This window comes from Aethalodelphis obliquidens, unplaced genomic scaffold (assembly GCF_003676395.1).
Source record: "Aethalodelphis obliquidens isolate GAN/ISIS:26980383/991018 unplaced genomic scaffold, ASM367639v1 scaffold55, whole genome shotgun sequence".
Lineage (NCBI taxonomy): Eukaryota > Metazoa > Chordata > Mammalia > Artiodactyla > Delphinidae > Aethalodelphis > Aethalodelphis obliquidens.
In genome coordinates, this window is record NW_020837999.1 from 57,859 (window position 1) to 78,321 (window position 20,463).

A 20,463-nucleotide genomic window follows, 5' to 3' on the forward strand; every position below is an offset into this window, starting at 1 on the left:
AACATACTAGAGTAGGTCCAGCAGTGCTGCTAAGACATTTTCCTGAAAATGAGACAGAATGAAAAGCTGACACAGTGAAAGGTGATCCAGGTGGGGTGTGGGGGAGGCACAGAGGTGCTGGTGCTCCAGGAGCCCCAGTCTCCTTCGGCGAGGTCTGTGGAGAGAAAGCACTCTCGAAGCCGCCTGGCTCCAGCTGCCAGGAGGGTTTCCTCCAGCATTTACTTTTGCTTTGCATCACCTTTTACTGGCCTTTTATCTTCGCCTTCCTCTATTCCTAGCTTTGTCATTTACCAGCTTAATGTCATTGAGCAAGTCAGCAGCCTCTTTCGGCCTCAGTTTTCTCATCTGTAAAATGGAGATAACTGTCCTGTCCTCCAATATATGAGGATTAAATAAGATAAAATGTGAGAAAGCACTTTCTAAGCTATTAAGCTTATGGAGGAAAATGTTGTTGTTGTTGTTATCATCTAATTTAAAGTTTTAGTACACCTTTGTCCTATTTTTCAGGAAATAGGGAGGAAAAGAATAGCTGTTCCTCACACTCCAAAGACTGCGTGAGAAATGGGAATTAAGCTGCCCTCTGTCAGCTGAAGCACCCGGGTAGGGCCTGTGGTCTTCACAGATGTTGAGATGCCAGCAGTTTCATTTTACAACTGACCTCAGAATAGACAGAGATCAAGAATCAGCCCGCTGCAGGAATCCTGTGGTCCATGGAGCCTTCCAGAAGCCGGGGGTTGACGCAACAATGGAAAATTGAGCGCCAGAGCAGGGATAGAAGGAAGAGGCAGCTCCGCTGAGACATGTACCAGCTTGAAAAGGTGGCATTAGTACATTAGCATCAGACTGGCTAATTGATTTGTTCCTCTTACAGGAGCATCTGTCTCTGCAAAAATGAGGTGGCCACCAGCTCTGGCACGGTTGCTAGGAGAGCATCCAGGATCTCCAAGGTTACTTTCTGCCCCAGCCAATGGGATGAGGGCTTTGGGGGAATCAGGAGGGCGCCCATGGGAATTGCCTACAGGACAAGAGGAGCAAGGACTGACCTCATGCTCAGGTCTGCACATGGAGGTCGCAGGGCTGAGGAGCCAGGCAGGGGGAAAAGAGGACGAGGAGAAGGTAGAGGGAGGGGTGCCAGGTCTTAAAAGCTGTATTCTAAGCATCACAGGTGTGGTCCATTCAAAAGCTTCTCTCACTGTCCTCCCTCCTCCTAGAGCCTTCCTAGCCTCTCCTCTCAAGAGGAGACCAAGTCACTTGGCCCAGGTCGGAGGCTGGTCTGCTTAGGGGTCCAAGGCAGAGTCCTAACCACTATTTATTCCAGTGAGATCTAATAAGAGGAGAGGATTTGATCATGTAAGCCCTGCTGGGAGCTTGCGGCGGGGGCGTGGGGGTTAGTTGATGCTCCTGCTTCTTTCAGAGACATTCTGAGAACTCCAGCAAGTCCCTGTGCTTTTTCATTATGCAGTCTATTTGGTCAGCTCTATAATTCCCTCATCTTGAAACAGAAAGCCTGTCTATCTTCAGGGCTCTGAACTACCCTAGAAGTCCCAGCCAGTCATTCGCTAGGTTGACTACAGATATTTTCCAACCAGGCTGCAGGCTGATCAGGTATGTTCTACTCCTGAAATAAGGAGACTCCAGTCTTCTCCTGATTCCCAGAAAATAAATTAGTTAATGAAAAGAATTTCCTCAATATTAAGATTTCTCCCCTGTAATTGTTTTCTTAAACTCTTGAGATCTGGTACCTCTTGTCTATGTAAGAATGTGTAGGTGATTTTATCTGTTTTAGCATACACTATTTATTTGGAGTTAAATAGACCTTTGTTTCTGTGTTAATTTGCAAAGAGTACCGTGACTTTGCAGATGCCCCACCATCTGGACAAGTTATGAGAACATAAGTTCTACCTTTTGACCACAAGCAAAAGGAATCGTGAGGAAGGTGCCTTAACTGCAGCCATCGTTACCCACCATCATCAAAGTCATCAAAGGTATCAAAGCCGCAATTTTTAAAAATATATACCATCTAGCCAGCCTAGCTGATGACCTCGCTTCCCACTTCACTTCAGAAAAAGGAATGATCAGAAGACAACTCCCCATGGTGGGATGAATTGGAAGATTGGGATTGACATATATACACTAATATGTATAAAATAGATAACTAATAAGAACCTGCTGTATAAAAATAAATAAATAATTTTTTTTAAAAAAGACAACTCCACAAACTCCCATAACCATATCTACCCACCTACCATGTGGTGTGTCTTCCTGAAACCAGCATGCTTCTAGCTAAAGTCCACTCTTCCTTGACACAAGCTCATATCTCCGTCTCCTACTCAAGGACCATGCTCCAGTCATTCTTTCTCTTCTATAATACATCAACAATTTTTCACTCTCTGTTGTCCTATTCCCATCAACATACACACATAGTGCTATTTCTCTCACCTTATAAAAAATACTTTCTTCACCAGCTGTTACCCCATTTCTTTGCTTCCCTCTTCAGCAAACTTCAAAAGAGCTGTATACTGACTGCCTTAGTTCCTCTCCTCCCACCCTTTCTTATACCATCTGTAATCAAACATTTCTCTTTGTGGCTTTTGTTAAGGTCACCAATGACCTCCACGTTGCTAAATCCAATGATCAATTCTTCTTGTCATACTCGATGTGGTAGCCAACTTCCATGATGTCCCCGTCCTCCTGGCATTCACACCTTGTGTAATCTCCTGCACCTTGCGCCATGTTTGGTCTGTGTGAGCAAGAGCATCCAGAGGTGACGGTATGACATTCCAAAATTAGGTTGTAAAAGGCTATGACTACCATCGTCGATGCTCTCTTGCTTGATCTCTCTGTCTTTCTCCCTTGGATCACTTGCTCTGCGAGATGCTGCTGCCATGTCATGAGGCCACTCAGACAGCCTACAGAAAAGCCCACATGGTGAGGAAATGGGTTGTTTGGCCAACAACCAGTGAGGAACTGAGGACTGCTAAGAACTGTAAGAGTGAGCCTGGAGTAGGATTCTCCAGCCCCAGCTGAGCCTTGAGATGACTGCAGCCCCAGCTAACAGCTTGATGGTAACCTGGCAAGAGATCTTGAGTCAGAACCACTCAGCTTAGCCACTCCCAGATTCCTGACCCTCAGAAACTTTATGAGATAATAAACATTTGTTCTTTTAAGCTACTAAGTTTTGGAGTGATCTGTTACACAATAGATAACTACTATACTTGACCCATCACATTATTTGACACAGTTGATCACTCCTTCCACCTTGAAACCCTTTCTTCCTTTGGCTCCCATTACAGCACACTCCGTTGGTTTTCCTTCTACCTCATGAATCATTTCCCCCTCAACTTCCTCTGTTGGTTCTTTTAAAGTTGGAGGCCCTAAAACTTGGTCCTTGGTCCTCTTCTTTTGTAGGTCTACACTCTCCCCCTTGGAGACCTCATCCAGTCTTTAATGGTGTTAATTATTACCATCTATATATTGTCAACTCCCAAATTTATATCTCAGCCCAGATCTCTCTCCCAAACTTCTAATGAATGTAGCCAGCTGTTTACATGACTTCTCCACTTGGATATTTAATACACAGCTCAAATTCAACATGACCAAATGTGAACTCATAATTTTTCCCATCCAAACCTGTTCCACATTCTTCTGAACTGATAGCAGTTCCATCCTCCTAGTTACTCAGTCTGTCCTTAATTCCTATCTTCCTCTTAGTCCTCACATCCAATCATCAGTGATTTCTACTGACTCTACCTTCCAGAATATAAGAAGACCTAGTTGCTTCTCACCAACCACTCCTACCACCGTGGTTCAAGCCACCATCATCTCTCACCTGGACACTGCAGTAACCTTCTAACTGGTCTCCTTGTTTGCATCCTTGCCTCTCTCAGTCAACTTTGGACACAGTAGCCAGCGTGCAGTGCAATCCTCTTAAATAAGCAGATCACACCATTCCTCTCTGATCGACAGCCTGCAATGCACCCTCATTTCACTTAGGGTAAAAGCCAAAGCCCCACCCCCACCAATGGCAGCAAAGCCCTACACAGTCTGGTTTCCCTGTTACTCCCTGACTTCGTCTCCTTCTCTTGTCTCTTTACTCTGTTCTCGCCACACTGGCCTCTGTGCTGTTCTTGCAACACGCCAGGCGCAGCCCCACAGCATTTGCACTTACTGTTTCTTCTGCAAGGAATGCTCTTCCCCTAAACATCATCATGACTAAGTTCCTCTTCTTCTTCTTCAAGTCTGTGCTCAAACACCACCTTGTCAATAAGAGGCCTGTCTTGGCCATCTTATTTAATATACACACTGCCCCCCACCCAGCACTCCCAAGCTCCCTGATCCTACTTTTGGTGTTTTCTTTTTCCACAGCACTTAACATCTTTTTACACACTAGAAACTTTATTCATTTATGTTAGTTTACTGCCTATCTTCCCTTGCTAAAATTTAAACTACCAAAGGGCCAGTATCTTTGCTGTTTTATTCACTGATATGCCCTAAGCCTTTAGGACAGCATCTGACACCCAGTCAACACTAAAAAAAAAATATCTGTTGAATGAATGAATAACTATTATCTATAATTATGATAAAAATCCTCACAAGATTTTTTTAATCTACATTTCACAAATGATGGAACCAAGGAAAAGGGAATTAACACTTAGTCTTACTATGTGCCAGGCTCTCTATATACATTATCTTAGATATTCCTCCCGTGTTCCAAGGCTCAGAGAAGTTAAGTTGCTTCCTAAAGTCACATAAGTGGTGATAGGCCAACCCCGATTTGAACCCAGGTCAGGCTGGCACTAAAGGCCCGAAGGATGCCCCTACCACTCTTCCCTCTCTTCCACTAAACACCCACCACACGCTGGACTGGTCAGGGATCTGCAGTCACCAGACAATAGTCTTTGGCCCACTGCATCACACCCTCATGGCATCCCTAAGGGTCCTGTCTGGAGACCAGCAGCCAATCTCTACCTTTCCTCCTGTCCCCAGGTGCAGGCATCCAGCCCACCGGTAACACGTGGTGACGGACAGTCACACAAACAGCACCAGCCCCTCAAACCCATAAGCCCAGGATGAGGTTCTTGGAATTCACCCTTTGAATGTTGCAAACATTTTTGCAAATATTTGAAATATCGGGGTTTTCTAAGCCTTTGAGGTCAGATGAGTACACATTGGTCCATGACTTCTCACTGCCTCCATCAGGAAAGAACACCAGCTCTTCCGTCAGTCCCATCCTCAAAGCCTTGAAGACACTGCCAACTGATGGTAATAATAACTAACAGTATATTGGCTCCTGCAACATGCTAGACACTCCTGAATGCTTTACGTAAATTACACCTCATTGAATCCTCACAGCACTATAAGGGAGGTGCAATTATTAACCCCATTTTACAGATGAGAAAAACTGAGGCACAGAGAGGTTCAGTAGCATTCCTAAAGTACCATAAGTGGTAATTGAGCCAGGATTTAAGCCCAGGCAGCCTACCCCCACATCCTGTGTTTAACTGATGCACCACACTTCAGCTTGGAAGCATGTGGAACCTGTAAACAATACCTAGGGCTGTTTAAGGCTCCAGCACTCCACAGAGCAATTCCATTCATAGTCACAGACAACACTGAGATTGGTAAACAAACTGACATTGTATCTTCCAATATAGCTACCCACAGTTAACTTCCTTATCACTTCACAGACCCCATTTTTACCTTCCTAAAGAACCAACCCTGCATTTTCCACTAGATCAGTCATCTATTACTCATTGCTAACTGTAACATTTTTAAATTGCCAACATCACACAGTATCTTCATTCTAAGTTTTCTCAGCCTGCTCCCCATCTCAGCCTCTCACGACGCTGTCTTTTCTTTTTCCAGCTACCCATTAATTAAGGGCAGCCTCCCTTCTCCCCAAGGGCCACAATTTCACATTTGCTGCCAATGACAGTATTGCTCTGTCTTGTTCCTAAAGCACTCTCTTTGGGGGGGCTCATTAATCATTGACCACACACATTTCTACCTGCCTCACTTTTTTTCTTCTTTTTAAAACACTGATTGTTTGATCTTTAGGATTGCATAAATTTCCACTCACCAGATGTTGGTCAGACATCCACTCTGTGCCTGCATATAGTGGTGACATCTCTGAAATATCTCTCTTGGGAAAAGCTGATTTAACCAAGTAGTGAAAGCAACTTTAATCCTTTGAAGAATTCTGAAAAGGAGAGAAAGATCTCTGTGGGCTAGAGGAAACCAGGAAGGCTTCATGGAGGAGGTGAGGTTTGAGCTGTTCTTGAAGGATGGATAGGATTTGGCCAAAGAGATTCTTACATGTAAACGTGAGGAGGTTGAAGTTAGTAAGGCTTAGTCTAGTATCAGGGAAAAGATTCCAGTTGGAGAAACATGGGAGATAAGATTGGATGAAACCCGAAAAGGCTTTAGTGCTGCCTGAAAAGTCACTGAGATTATATTCTGGAAGCACCAAACTGCCTGTGTTTTGCACTTTCTCTGCTAATCTGCCATAGAATTCTCTTAAGAATAATAATCGCTGCTTATCGTCCCAGGGTCAAAAAGAGGCCAATAAGAGGCTTTCCATCATTTACTCAGCCCCTGGACCAGGAGATACCTGTCCCTCCACTAGACACACAAACACACTTGCACGCATGCATGCACATGCACACACACACACAGACACACACACACACGAAGAAATGTGAAGAGCTGAGCAGATTCCTGGGCTATGGTACTTTCTGACAGACAAATTCAGCAGCTTTCTGTTCCACCCACGAGTCAGACTGAGTCTGCACCAATAGTTCAGCCAGTGCCTGATATTCCATACGCTAGCAGTTTACCGCACACCCTCCTCCAGGATACAGCTTGGCTCCCAGGCCATCTGCCTCAGCCCTCAGCCCCCAGCCCCAGCCCCTGCCTGTGTCCTGGACCGCTGCGGGGCATTTCCAAATACCAGTGGTGAACAGCTTGGTTCACCACTAGCTAAGCTTAGGGATCACCATGTAGGGATCTTTAGGCAGGGTCTCCAGGGTCTTTTCAGTTTCCATCTACATGGTGATTCCCTAAGCTTAGTTAGTTCTCACATTGTGACCAGCCCTTGTTTCACCCCATGTGCATCCCAGACCCAGGTTAGGTGGGAATAAACCCACCCTGCTTTGCCATTCCAACACTGCCTTCCTCCACCTCTCCCTACAAAGGGACAGACTGCCTTTTGAAGAAGGTCAGTGCCAGCTCCCAGCCGCAAACCTCCAACCTCTCCCATCCCTGTGCCTTGCCCTTGGCCGCCAGCCCTGCCCCCAAGTAGAAAGAGCCAGTGGAACGGGGGCGAGGTTCCAAAAGAGAGAACAGAATGCGAAGCTTGTAGAAACTGTCATCCCTGACAACATGTCTTGGTGTTTTTTTTCATTGTGGTAAAATACACATAACACAAAATTCACCGTTTTAAAGTTTACAATTCAGTAGTATTTAGTACATTTATAACGTTGTGCGACCATCAGCGCGATCTAGTTCAGAACTTTTTCATCACTCCAAAGGAAACTCTGGACCTGTTGAGCAGTCTCTGGACAATCCCCCTCCACCCCACTCCACCCCCAGCCCCTGGCAACCACTACTTGGCTTTCTCTCTATATGGATTTTTTTTTTAATTTTTTTTAAATTTATTTTTGGCTGTGTTGGGTCTTCGTTGCTGTGTGCGGGCTTTCTCTAGTTGCAGTGAGCGGGGGCTACTCTTCCTTGTGGTGCGCGGGCTTCTCACTGCGGTGGCTTCTCACTGCGGTGGCTTCTCTTGTTGTGGAGCACGGGCTCTAGGCACGTGGGCTCAGTAGTTGTGGCACACGGGCTTAGTTGCTCCGCGGCATGTGGGATCTTCCCGGACCAGGGCTCGAACCCGTGTCCCCTACATTGACAGGCAGATTCTTAACCTCTGTGCCATCAGGGAAGCCCCTCTCTCTCTGGATTTGCCAATTCTGGGTATATCATATAGATACAATACGTGTCCTTTTGTCTTTGGCTTTCCTGATGATGTTTTGAATCCACCCTAATGCGTGTTGAGGACCCTGAGGGTCTAGGCTCTAACGACAAGAAGAACAGGGTCTTGTCTGGTGGACCCATGACACCAACCATATAGAGCCTTGGGAAACATGGTCCACCTGGCCTCTGCACATAGAAGGTGAGCACCCTCACCTCAAGGAGAGCCAGGCCCACCTACCCAGTCAAGGCCCTGTGAGGCTCCAAGAGATCTAAATCAGAGGCGAAAGCCAAAGCTTCCCCGAGCAACCCAAACAAAGGGCTTCAGCTTAAAGGAAAGACAGGAAGGCAAAGGAAAGGCCTGGGATGGTCAAGGAAGGCTTCACGGAAGAGGCAGCACTGACTCTGGTCCTGAAAAGGTGGTCAGGACAGAGACAGCATTTAACTGCCATTTATATTCGGACACCCAAATGTCTACTTCCACCTTTGACTTCACCCCGGAACTCCCGGCTCCTGCAACGAGCTGCCCAGATGGCATCTCCACTTGGGGGTCTGACAGGCTTCTCCAGATGAAAAGTCTTCACTCCCCTGCTCTCCACCCCCTGCTCGGTTTTCCTGTCAGTGTCTCTCGTCTCAGTAAATGGCACCACCAGTCACCCAGTTTCTCCAGTAAAAAACACTGGGAACACTTTTGACTTCTCCCTTTCCCTAAATCCCCACATTCACTCCATCAACAAATTGTATTGACTCCACATGCAAAATATATGTGGAATCTAACCATTTCTCACCAACAGCACTGCTGCTCAGCTGTACCAAGCCACCATCATCTCTCACCTGTACCGCAGCAACTGTCTCCCAACTTATCCCTTGACCGCCACCTGCCCCATTAAGAGCCTACTTCTCAGAAGCAGTCAGCGTGATTCTAACACAATGTAGGTCACATTACATCAATCCCCAGCTCAAAACCCTCCAATGACTCATCACATTTAGAATGAAATCCATAACCTTGTCTGTTACTTACAAGCCTACCATGATTGCTCCCTGACTTCTCCCTCCATTCCCACCCCTCTGCCTTCATGCATTGTACTCCAGCTTCCCTGTCCTCCTTGCTCTTCCTGGAATATCTCCTGTCTCAGGACCTTTGCACTTGCTGTTCCCTCTGCCTAAAACACTCTTCCCCACGATATTCACATGGCTTGCTCCTCACTTCAGGTCTTTTTCACATGTCACTTCCCACAGCACAGAAAGACCTTCCATGACCACCTAAGCGAAATAGAAATCCTCTCACTCCACATTTTAATTCTTACAAAGTTTGATTTTTCATAGAACTAATCATTAACTTGTCAAAAAAAATTATATATATATACACACACACACGTATGTTTTCATGAAATTAATCATAACTTGGCAAAAAATAAATACACACAAATAGTATGTATACATATATATATATATGTATATATACACACACACAGGCATGTGTCTTCCTCGCTAGACTATAAACTCCACAAGGAGTTTACCTTATTTACCACCATATCTTCAATTCACAGAATAGTGTGTGGCATATAATAGAATCTTATTAAATATTTTTTTTGGAAAAAAATGAACAAATGGGGGAAAACTGGGTGTGTCAGGGCCACAAAGAGACCATTTCTGCTAAAAGCGGAAGTCAGGGAATGGTAGGAAATAGTCCTCCTCTTCAAACTCCTTACGTCACCTGCCCCTCCCAGCTTACTGACCTCTCACCTTTCATCATGTCCGGGTCCCTTGCCCATCTCCCCACCCCCATACACTCAGCCCCCAGAGCCACTGCTTCCTGTTCTCCAGATAGCCATGCTCTTGTACCCCTCTGGATTGCATACTGTCCCTCGGCTTTCATTTCCCTTCACCTTCCAAGCTGGCCCTGGGATATGAGCAATCTTCGTGACACCCTGGGAAGAGCTGGCTGATCCCCGGCTCTGGCCCCAGTGCCTTGCACAGAGCGCTGTTAGCACAGATCACCCTGAACTGTAATCATTGGTTTACAGGTTTATCTCCCATATTAGACAGTGAGCCCAAGGTAAGGGATCCTGGTTTTACATTTACATTAACACCCTGTTTTACATTTAAATGTCTCTCCCCTTACACTGGCAGAACCTGGTTCTTACCAGGCACGCCAATCCTTGATGAATAAATGATTCAATCAATTAACCACACTAGAATTCCTCTTCAGTTCACTAGTCTTTGCTAATGGCATCCCTCTGTCTAAACCAATTGTGACTAGGATAGTTACAAAATTTTCACTGGAGTTAAAAATGTAGTAACTCTTTGGACACTTTTTATGCATCCTTCAAAGTACAGTTCAGAACACCCTGCTCAACAGCTTTCCATGGTTCCCTATTACCTAGCTGAATAAACCCATTAACATAGCTTTTAAGGTCCTCCATGATCTGGCCTCAATCTGCCTCTCTTGACCTAATTCCTACTTACCGCCCATCACTTTCTTTACACTCCAACAAACCAAAGTTCTCATCTTTCCTGAAATACACACTTTCCAGTATCTCTGCTTTTATTTTTGTTATTCCACTGTTTGAGAATGTTCTTTCTTCTCTCCCATCACTGCTTATTGAGATTCTACTCAATTTCAGCACTCTTCATTTATTCCTGCCACAGATATTCACTGAGTGTGTACTACGTCTGGCATCATTCTAAGCGCTGGTAATGTTCACAACAGTTCACTGCTGAACAGCGCACACAAAACCCCTGCCTCCATGGAGCTTTCCTTTAAAATGAATAAGGTAGGCAAGCTGCTTTCATGCAGTTTACAGTCTAGTGGGGAAGATAAATAAGTGTGTGTGCGCGCACACCAAGTAATGACTAGCTCTATAAAATAATAATAAGCTGTGTAATGAAATAAAACACGATGGGTGAGGGGCAATACTTAGCTTGGGTGGTCGTGGAAGGCCTCTCCGTGGAGGCAACATTTGAGCAGAGACCTGAATGAAGTGAGGGTAGACAAGAATAAACAACAAACAAATAAAATAATTTTGCTGAAAACAAGTACCATAAAAAACTATCAGGGTGGGCTTCCCTGGGGGCGCAGTGGATAAGAATCTGCCTGCCAATGCAGGGACACGGGTTCAATCCCTGGTCTGGGAAGATCCCACATGCCGCGGAGCAACTAAGCCCATGCGCCACAGCTACTGAGCCTGCACTCTAGAGCCTGCGAGCCACAACTAGTGAGCCCACGTGCCACAACTACTGAAGCCCGCACACCTAGAGCCCGTGCTCCGCAGAAAGAGAAGCCACTGCAGTGAGAAGCCCACGCACCGCAACGAAGAGTAGCCCCCGCTCACCGCAACTAGAGAAAAGCCTGTGCAGCATCGAAGACCCAACGCAGCCAAAAATAAATAAATAAAATTAAAAAAAAATTAAAAAGAAAAAAAAGATCTTATCCACAAAGCCAGTACAAAAGAACTAAACATTAATTCATCAAAAGAAAAAAAAAACTATCAGGGTGATATTACAGAGTAGGCGATATTATAGAATAAAGTGAGGGGAGCTCCTTTACATGGGGTGGTTGGAAAGGCCCCTCTGGGGAGGTACCATTTGAGCTAAGACTGAGGATGCAAAGATAGGAGCCAGCCAGGAGGGTAGCCAAGGGATGCATATTTCAGAAAGAGAGGACACTGTCCAAAGGGGTGAGGAACGGTGAGCCTGGGGAGCTCGATGACTGGAAAGAGGGCTAGCAGAGCACGCCTGCTAGGAGGAAGGGTACAAGGCAAGTTGGTACAAGGCAAGGGTGGACAGGTAGCCAGGGCCAGATGGTGCGAGTCCCCACAGGCAATGGCAGAGAGCTGGGAGGGTGCCAGTCTTTGCCTATTGTCAATCTGCTTCCGCCCTTCCACACTTTGCCTTCAGCATTTCCCAGGCTCCCTTGACAACGAGCTTCTGGCAAAGTTCAGCCATTGGGAAGCCCTAGAGAGAGACCACAGATAGGGAAAAGGGAGAAGCCAGAGTATTTCTCCCTCTCCTTCTTGGCGCTAGCCGGCATTTATGGCAACAGCCATGTCCCCTTTGTCACTGCAGCTTCCCACCAGACAGCCCCTCCCTCTGAGGTCCCCGCTCCCACCACAGGGGACCCACCAGAGTTGACTAACTTCTGGGTTCTGGGCTTGGGTCCCTTCAGCCTAGAGTTGGTAGTGGCTTCCTACTCTGGGTTGCCTCATCCTCTGTTTTTATGCAACAAAATCCTTGTATTCGTATTCCCTGTTTGAAATACCTAAAGTGGTTTCACTAACTAACACAGGAAGCCACAAAGGTTTTTGAAGAGGGGAGTGGCAGGATCTGGAATTATCTTTTGGAAAGATAACTCTGGCTGCTGCAAAAACTACTGATAGGAGGGGAGGTTGGGTAGAATTTTAAACCACCCAGGAAGCTCTTTCAATAGCTCCAGCAACAGGTGGTTGTACCCAGGGCTTTGGTGGTAGCAATAAATGAAGAGTGCAAGGGATAGACTCGAGCTCTACGCCAGAGCTAGACGCTAAGCAAACTGGAGAAGGACTGGATGTGGGAGATGAGGAAAAGAGAAGTTGTGATGGATCCACTAGCGTTTTGGCTTGACCAACTGGGTGGGAAGCACAGAGGTGGGACTAGAAGGGCAGGGGCGGTGTGGGGGTCGAATACCGTGTCAAATCAACTCCTTCTTCAGGACGCATCCAACAGCCCTTCCAGTGGGGAGTAATTTTTCCCTCATTTGTAATCACATGATGGTGGGAAAACATTATAATTATATAGCTATATGTCCATCTGACTTACTTCCCCTGCCAGACTGTAATTTGCTGTAGCTCACTGTATCTAGTTCATCTTTGTGACCTCCCTAGCACCTCTGCCATAGGGCAACTTTGCCATAGGGCAAAGCACTGAGCTGACAACCTAATAGAACAGAATCGCCCCTAGGCGACAGGCCCCAAGTTCCACCTCTTACTATACAAAAGGGTACGAATTTCAGCAACCACTTTGAGCCCTTGCTAACAGTCCTGGATGTCCTTCCCCAACTCACAGATGAAGCCCACTCCCCTGCTGATGGGCAGCTGTCCCTGACCAGATTCTATCTCTGCCCAGCCTATGATTCCATCCTTTCCAGCAGGAAGGATATTCAGAGGCTCAACAAGTGACTACCGAACTAAATCAAACTGACATCACCAAACAGCATGAACAGCATGTCTTCTTTTATAAGCTCTCAAGTTCCTCCACTTTCCTAACTTCTCATTTAAAATAAATAAAATGGTGTCCTCTTGTCTGGCCATCGCAGAATTCAGCTAAAGCCATTCAGCCTGTGGTCAGATCAGTGATGGTGGGAGCCCAGGTTCCCGTTCCCTTGAGAAGGTGGCTTAATCCCCCCTCCCCACCCCAGGCCCTTTGCTCATCTGAACAGTGGGCATCACAGCCCGGCCGTCTCAGGGAGCTGTCGCGAAGAGCAGCCATCCTTTATGTGGAAGGGAGGCCTCGTGTTTTCAAGAAGGAAAGTCCTCCCAGGGAAATGGAAACAAGCCTCTGCCTCACACCAGCCCCATCCCAATACACAGCGTCTGCTTCTCCCACATCATCCTTCTGTGGCTGCAGCCACTTCAGTCTCCTCCCACAGGTCCTTCCACTGCCTCTTCATTTACTTTTTGAATCAATCTTAAGCTTTGTATACTCACTCTAAGTGCTCCTTAGGTCCTCCATGCATCCCTTGTCTCATTTCATTCTCTCCCTCCACTCCCTCTGCTCTGAACTAGCGCTGACAACATCCCCACAGTCCTCGTAGCAAAGTGTCACCCAGTGCCCACTCTGGACCAGATAGTGAAGATGCAAATGAGAGGTACGTCCTCCCCAAGCTGAGTCCATCCAAGGACATGGGACAAAAAGTAAGACTCACTCACTAGACGGTCAGGACCAATACTTTAGACCTTCTTGCAATACACACTTGCATAGGATGTCATACAATTTCTGCCTGGGCATTCACTCTCCACATCTCTGCGTAAAGCTAACCATTTTTCTACTTCTTCCTCTTGTTTACGATATAATCAATCCTCATTATTCACAGATTCCATATTTATGAATTCACCTACTCACTAAAATTTATCTGTAACCCCCAAATCAATACTCGAGGCACTTTGGCAATCATCCACAGACATGCCCAGGGTGGCAAAAAATTTGAGTCACCCAATGCAGACTTCCCAGCCGAAGTCAAACAAGGTGACGCTCTGCCTTCTCATTTCAGCTCATACTGTAAACAAGTCCTTTTCACTGCCTCTTTTTTTTTTAATAAATTTATTTTCTTTTAATTATTTTCGGCTGTGTTGGGTCTTTGTTGCTGCACACGGGCTTTCTGTAGCTGTGGAGAGCGGGGGCTACTCTTCGTTGCAGTGCATGGGCCTCTCGTTGCGGTGGCTTCTCTTGTTGTGGAGCACGGGCTCTAGGCACGCGGGCTTCAGTAGTTGTAGCTCACGGGCTCTGGAGCGCAGGCTCAGTAGTTGTGGTGCACGGGCTTAGTTGCTCCACAGCATGTGGGATCTTCCCAGACCAGGGCTCGAACCCATGTCCCCTGCATTGGCAGGCGGATTCTTAACCACTGCACCACCAGGAAAGCCCCTCACTGTCTCTTTAGGGCCATGGTTTTTACAATTTTGTGCTTCCTGTTGGTGATTTCACTGTTTAAAATGGCCCCCCAAGCCTAATGCTGACGTGTAATCTGGTGTCCCTAAGCACAAGAAGGCTGTGATATGAAATACGTTTGGTAGATAAACTTCATTCAAGCATCACTTTATAGCGCTGTTGGGTGTGAGTTCAATGCTAATGAATCAAAAATATATATTACAGGGCTTCCCTGGTGGCGCAGTGGTTGAGAGTCCGCCTGCCGATGCAGGGGGCGCAGGTTCGTGCCCTGATCCGGGAGGATACCACATGCCGCGGAGCGGCTGGGCCCGTGAGCCATGGCCGCTGAGCCTGTGCATCCGGAGCCTGTGCTCCGCAACGGGAGAGGCCACAGCAGTGAGAGGCCCACGTACCACAAAAAAAATTAAAAATATATATTACATAAGGTGTCTTTAAGCAGAAATGCACATAAAACAAGGTTATGTATTGATTGGTGAAAACATGACCAGAGGCTCACAGGAACCCTAACCCTGTATTTCCCCTAGGAACAGTGCTCTAGTATTCACTAATTCAGCAACTCTATAGAACATAACTACTGCAAGTAACAAGGATGGACTGAAATTGAAGTTCTACAGTCTCCCAGGGTGTGTTAACGAAGGAGAGCATCTAGAATAAGGGAGGACGTAGCTCTACTCTACGTGGTCTGCTGAGCCCACCAGTGGTCTGTGAAGTTTTAGCTCCGGGTGGTCCACTCTGGGGAGAAATGAAAGACTGCCAGCCAGGATGACCACGGGGCTTCACTGCTTATCCTCCAAGAAACAGGGAGCCTATCTGGAGAAGGAAGACTCAAACTATCATCAAACACCCGGCGGTATTCACGTGGAGGAGGGATGATCAGGCTGGGTTTATAGGGTCTCCTGGGGAAGGTCAGGATCCAAGAGTGAAAGCTACAACGGGGCGGATTTTAGCTCAGCCCCGTGAAGTGTGTTCCCAACGTCAGAAGGACCTGCAGAAAGAGGGCAGCCTCGTGCGGTAATGAGGTCTCTGTCACTGCAGGTGACGACAACCAGAGGGGACCCTGAGAAAATGCAAGCACTGACAAAATGATATTTGAGAGTCTGTTATTCTACGAAAATAAATTTCCCAAGTGGGAATCAGGACTCTGCCAGGGCAAAAATCCCAATTCCATCACTAAAATTACCACGTCTCCAGTCTCTGTGTACTCTGAATAGGGGGCAACACTATCTGCACTACCAGAGAGAGGAGGACGAGCCCCAGCCACCGTGTCACATGGGCCTCCTGCTGACACACAGAGACCTGCGCTCAGGAATGGCTCTCCCTCGGGGCAGGAGCTCTACCATCTTTGGCTCTGATGGTTGGGGGAGGCTACAGAAGTGGCAGATCATTGATTATCCCCAGATTGATTGAGAGCAATTACCACAAGAATGTTTCCTTTTATGACTCAAGCTGAGCCGAAAACATCAGCGTGGAAATAAGACTATTTCCCAATCATTTTAAAACTGTAAATCTCAGCGGGAAAGTGATTTGACTGTCAAGAGAAAATGCAGGAATGGAAAGCAAACTCCCTGTCACCATCAGGCTTTCAGAAGAGCAGCCCAACAGTCCTTTGGGGGTGGTGACAAGGTCTCATGAGGTGACACCTCGCCATTCCCTGAGGAAGCAGAGAATCCCTCCACCCCACTGCACTCACAGCACTGAAGTGTCCCAGGGATGGGCAAGCGAGAGAGTCTGAGGCTCCCCGGAAGGGGTCCCAGAGGCCCTGCAGTTCAAAGGCAGAGTTCTTCCACGCACCCTCTGGGGGCTGGGACACAAGCCGGTATCTGCATCCTTAGAGCTTTCTATCCATTAGCTCACGAAGGAAAACAGGAGCCAATCGGTTAAACAAAAATTATTCGATGAATACAGGCTATGTGGCCTGCCATGGGGTGAAAACAAAAGCCAAGAGCAGTCCCTACTCTGAGAATATAAAGACTCATTGAAGAGGAAGGGAGACACATAAAAACTGATAGAAAATGGTTACCCAGTTAACCAGGAGATTTGACTGGTACAACAGGCCTCAGTGGCTGGGGAAGGCTTGAGAGGAGCAGAAGGGCCGGCATGGGGGTCCTGTGCAGAAGAAATTCCATTATATTTCTGGGTATGATGAGCAGACAATACAGATGTGTACTGTCCAATATGGTAGCTTCCAGCCACATGTGGCTATTTAAATGTAAATAAAATAAACATTAAAACTCAGTTCCTTGGTCACGCTAGTCACATTTCAAGTACGCAACAGTTACTGTGGCTAGCTGCTACCATATTGGCCAGAGCAGAATTTCCACTGTCAGAGAAAGTTCTATTGGACAGCTCTGATCCAAACTGTCCATACCCTCTCCAGCATCCTTCAGATGCCCTAGAATGAATGCCAAACTCACTATCGTGGCTTAGGTGGCCCTTAGCGATCAGCCCCTGCCTGGCCCTCAAGACTCATTTTTGCCACTCTGGCTCCACAGGCCACAGGCACCAGCCGTGCTGAGCAAGCTCCTTTCCATCCTTCTCACAAGCTGCTCTCTCCAGCAGCAGCTAGCTGAACCATGATCCCTTTTGCCAACCTAATTTCTTCTCAACCTGCAGGGTTCAGTCAAAGAACCCTTTCTCTGGAGTCCCTCCTGAACCCTTAGATGAGACAAAGTCCCCTGCTTTGTAATCCCAGAGAAGTCTGTTCTTTGCCCATCACGGCCCTACTATCAGTTGTTCATGGATGTATCCCAGGGCCTAGTACACTGCCTGGCTCACAGTAAACTCTCCGTAATTATTTGTTGAACGAATGAACAAATGAATAACTCTTTGTTAGAATTCCTTGTTTCATTGTTTGTCAACCACTGTAGTTTGCAATTAAAAGGGACCTTGTTTATTTCATTTACCACCTTATCTCCAGCCTCTTCATTATAGTGAATAATCAAAACTATTAAAGAATTATTGATAAGAAAGGAAGGGCTGGAAGGAGGGAAGGAACAAGAGAAGGAGAGAGGGAGAGGAGGAAGGGAGGGAGGGAGAAAGGGAGATGAAAGTAAGAAAAACAAAAGGAAGAGGTAGGTGAATAAACGATGGATGTAGTTTCTGCCTTAGAAGATAGGGAAAATTATGGCATTATTGAGTAACAGAACAGCTGGGAGCTAATGGCACCAAGCAACTAAGCTCTGACTATACAGTGCAGGAACGATTATTTTCCCATCACCGACTAAAGGACAGGCTTATAGAGCCTCCCTGTATAGCCCCATCCTTGCCACCCCTACTCCCCAACCCAGTGGAATGAGAAATAGAAGCGCAAATTCAGCTTTTTATTACAATTAGCAGCCTAACACAGGCATCGCCTGTCCTGCTGAAATGTGATAGTTCATCTAAGACACTCATAATCATAGCCCAATGGGGGAGACTGTGAATCAATTCACTGTCTATTTTTCAACAGCTTTATGTGAAATGATTTTTATTCTTTACACTTGCTAGTTATCCCCAAGGAACTCAAGGCAATTTACAAACTTTTAATTCTCCTGACACCCAGGGAGTGCAGGAAGTGAGAGCCTAGAATGTAGAGGTGGGGAAGAAAAGCCATGTGACAGGATTAAGGCGCCCAGACAAAAGAGACTCACCCGGTCCCCAGAGCCCACCCTTCTGAAGCTGAACAGAGAATCATTATGGCGATATTCCTAAAAGCCACCTCAGCAGAGAAGTGGAGGCAGAAGCTGGGCTGGAGAGGCTGAAGGTGAGCAAGGCGTGAGGCGGTAGCGATCGCAGGTATGCACGTAATCGTTGGTAAAGAAAACAAAAGCAGTGAACCAGGCAAGAGGGCTAAGAGCTAAGGCTGAAGACAGGGGCACAAAACAGAATGTGGAAGGGCCTGTGGTGGGGTGGGCACAGGGTGGCTGGAGCCAGGGCCACTGGGACTGAGAACACTTTCAAAGGAGGAGGAGAAATAGAGGGGGCAGAAGGAGGGCAGATATTTATCATTTTTTCCTTTTTGTGTGTTTATTTTTAATTGTGGCTTTAAAAAAAATCATTGGTGGGCTTCCCTGGTGGCGCAGTGGTTGAGAATTTGCCTGCCAATGCAGGGGACACGGGTTCGAGCCCTGGTCTGGGAAGATCCCACGTGCTGCGGAGCAACTGGGCCCGTGAGCCACAACTACTGAGCCTGCGCGTCTGGAGCCTGTGCTCCGCAACAAGAGAGGCCGCGACAGTGAGAGGCCCGCGCATCGCGATGAAGAGTGGCCCCCACTCACCGCAACTAGAGAAAGCCATCACGCAGAAATGAAGACCCAACACAGCTAAAAATAAATTAATTTTTAAAAAATCATTGGTATTAAGTACATTTAGTGCCATGCAACCATCATACTGTCTATTTCCAGACTTTGCCAACATCGCAAACTGAAACTCCAGACATAAATGGTAACTCCCCTCCCCAGCCCCTGGGAACCTCTAGTCTACTTTCTGTCATATGACTGGACAACTGGAATACCTCATAACTGGAATCACACAGGATTTGACCTTCTGTGTCAGGCTTATTTCACGCAGCCTAACTCTTCAGGGTGCATCATGTTGTAGCATGAGTCAGAATTTCCTTCCTTTTTAAGGCTGAATAATATCCTGTTGTTTGGATGGACCACATTTTGTTTATCCATCCACGAGAGAGCAGATATTTAAAAGAAGCATTTTAGGGACAAAAAAAAAAAAGGTTGGTGAGCACACCCAGAAATCACAATTTTATGGGTAAGGAAGTCAAACCAGAGAAAAAATGTGACTTGCCCGAGCCCACATGGTGAGCCAGGATGGAGCAGTCTCTGCTACCCTGTGCAGGGAAAGGAAGTAGTGTTTGCCTCCTGAGCTCCATTCCCACCCCCACACCCCCCACACCCCCCACACCCCCGCAGCAAGATAGGGTGGGGCAAGATTGGGAGCTCAAGAGAGGAGAAAGGAGATTGGATTGCCCATTTAAGAATGACACTAGATAACTGGGTTTGATATTAGATATTGAGTTTGTCCAGCCACATTGTTGATGAGCAGCTAAAGATGGATACCACATGAATTTTTAATGTAGCTGAATCAGCAGGTATCCCTCACTTTATGGAAGAGATACTGTACCTCAGTGTCTTAGCACAGTAAGTATTTACCTCTCATGCACTTTACCAGGTAATGCAGATAGGCTGGAACTCTGCTCCACCCAGCCACTCAAGGACCAGACTCCCTCTAAACAATGCTGGGCTATCCAGTACGGTAGCCATAGCCCTCTGTGGCTATTTAAATTCCCTCTAACAATGCTGGGCTATCCCGTATGGTAGCCATAGCCCTCTGTGGCTATTTAAATTCATTAAAAGTAAATAAAATAAAAAATTCAGCTCCTCAGTCAGACTAGCTACATTTCAAATGCTCAGTGAGCACACGGCTACCATATTGGACAGCAGAGAGTTAGAACATTTCATCATCGTAGAAGGTTCCACTGGATAAGGCTGCTCTCCACTGGAGCTCTGGCATGCAGCCAGCAGGCAAAGAAGAGAAAGAGCTTAGATAAGGATGCAGGAGTTTTATCAGCCAGGCCAGAAGGTGCCACACAGCACTTCTGCCCCTATTCCACTGGCCAGAGCTCAGTCACACTGCCACACATCACTGCAAGGAGACCGGGGAAATGCAGTCAAGCTGTGTGCCCAGGTGGAAGAGGAAATGGGTTTAATGAGCATTTGCCAGCTTCCTCCACAGATACATTCTAAAAAATTCCTAAAATAAAAACTCATTTCCCAACTACAGTTCTGTAATAAAATCAGACTGATGATCCTAAAAGGAGAATATCTCTCCATAGGCTGTTTTAAATTTTAAGCAAGTTAGAGTTGA

The 20,463-nt window shown here is 46.6% G+C and overlaps 1 long non-coding RNA gene across 1 annotated transcript in view; it reads right to left on the bottom strand.

Moving 5' to 3' along the window:
* Nucleotides 1-20,463, bottom strand: part of LOC113609302 (uncharacterized) — a 104,051-nt gene that overhangs the window by 15,422 nt on the left and 68,166 nt on the right. Inside the window, exon 2 of the long non-coding RNA XR_003428586.1 lies at nt 6,080-6,199. This is a non-coding gene — a long non-coding RNA (uncharacterized LOC113609302). The remainder of the gene's footprint in view (nt 1-6,079; nt 6,200-20,463) is intronic.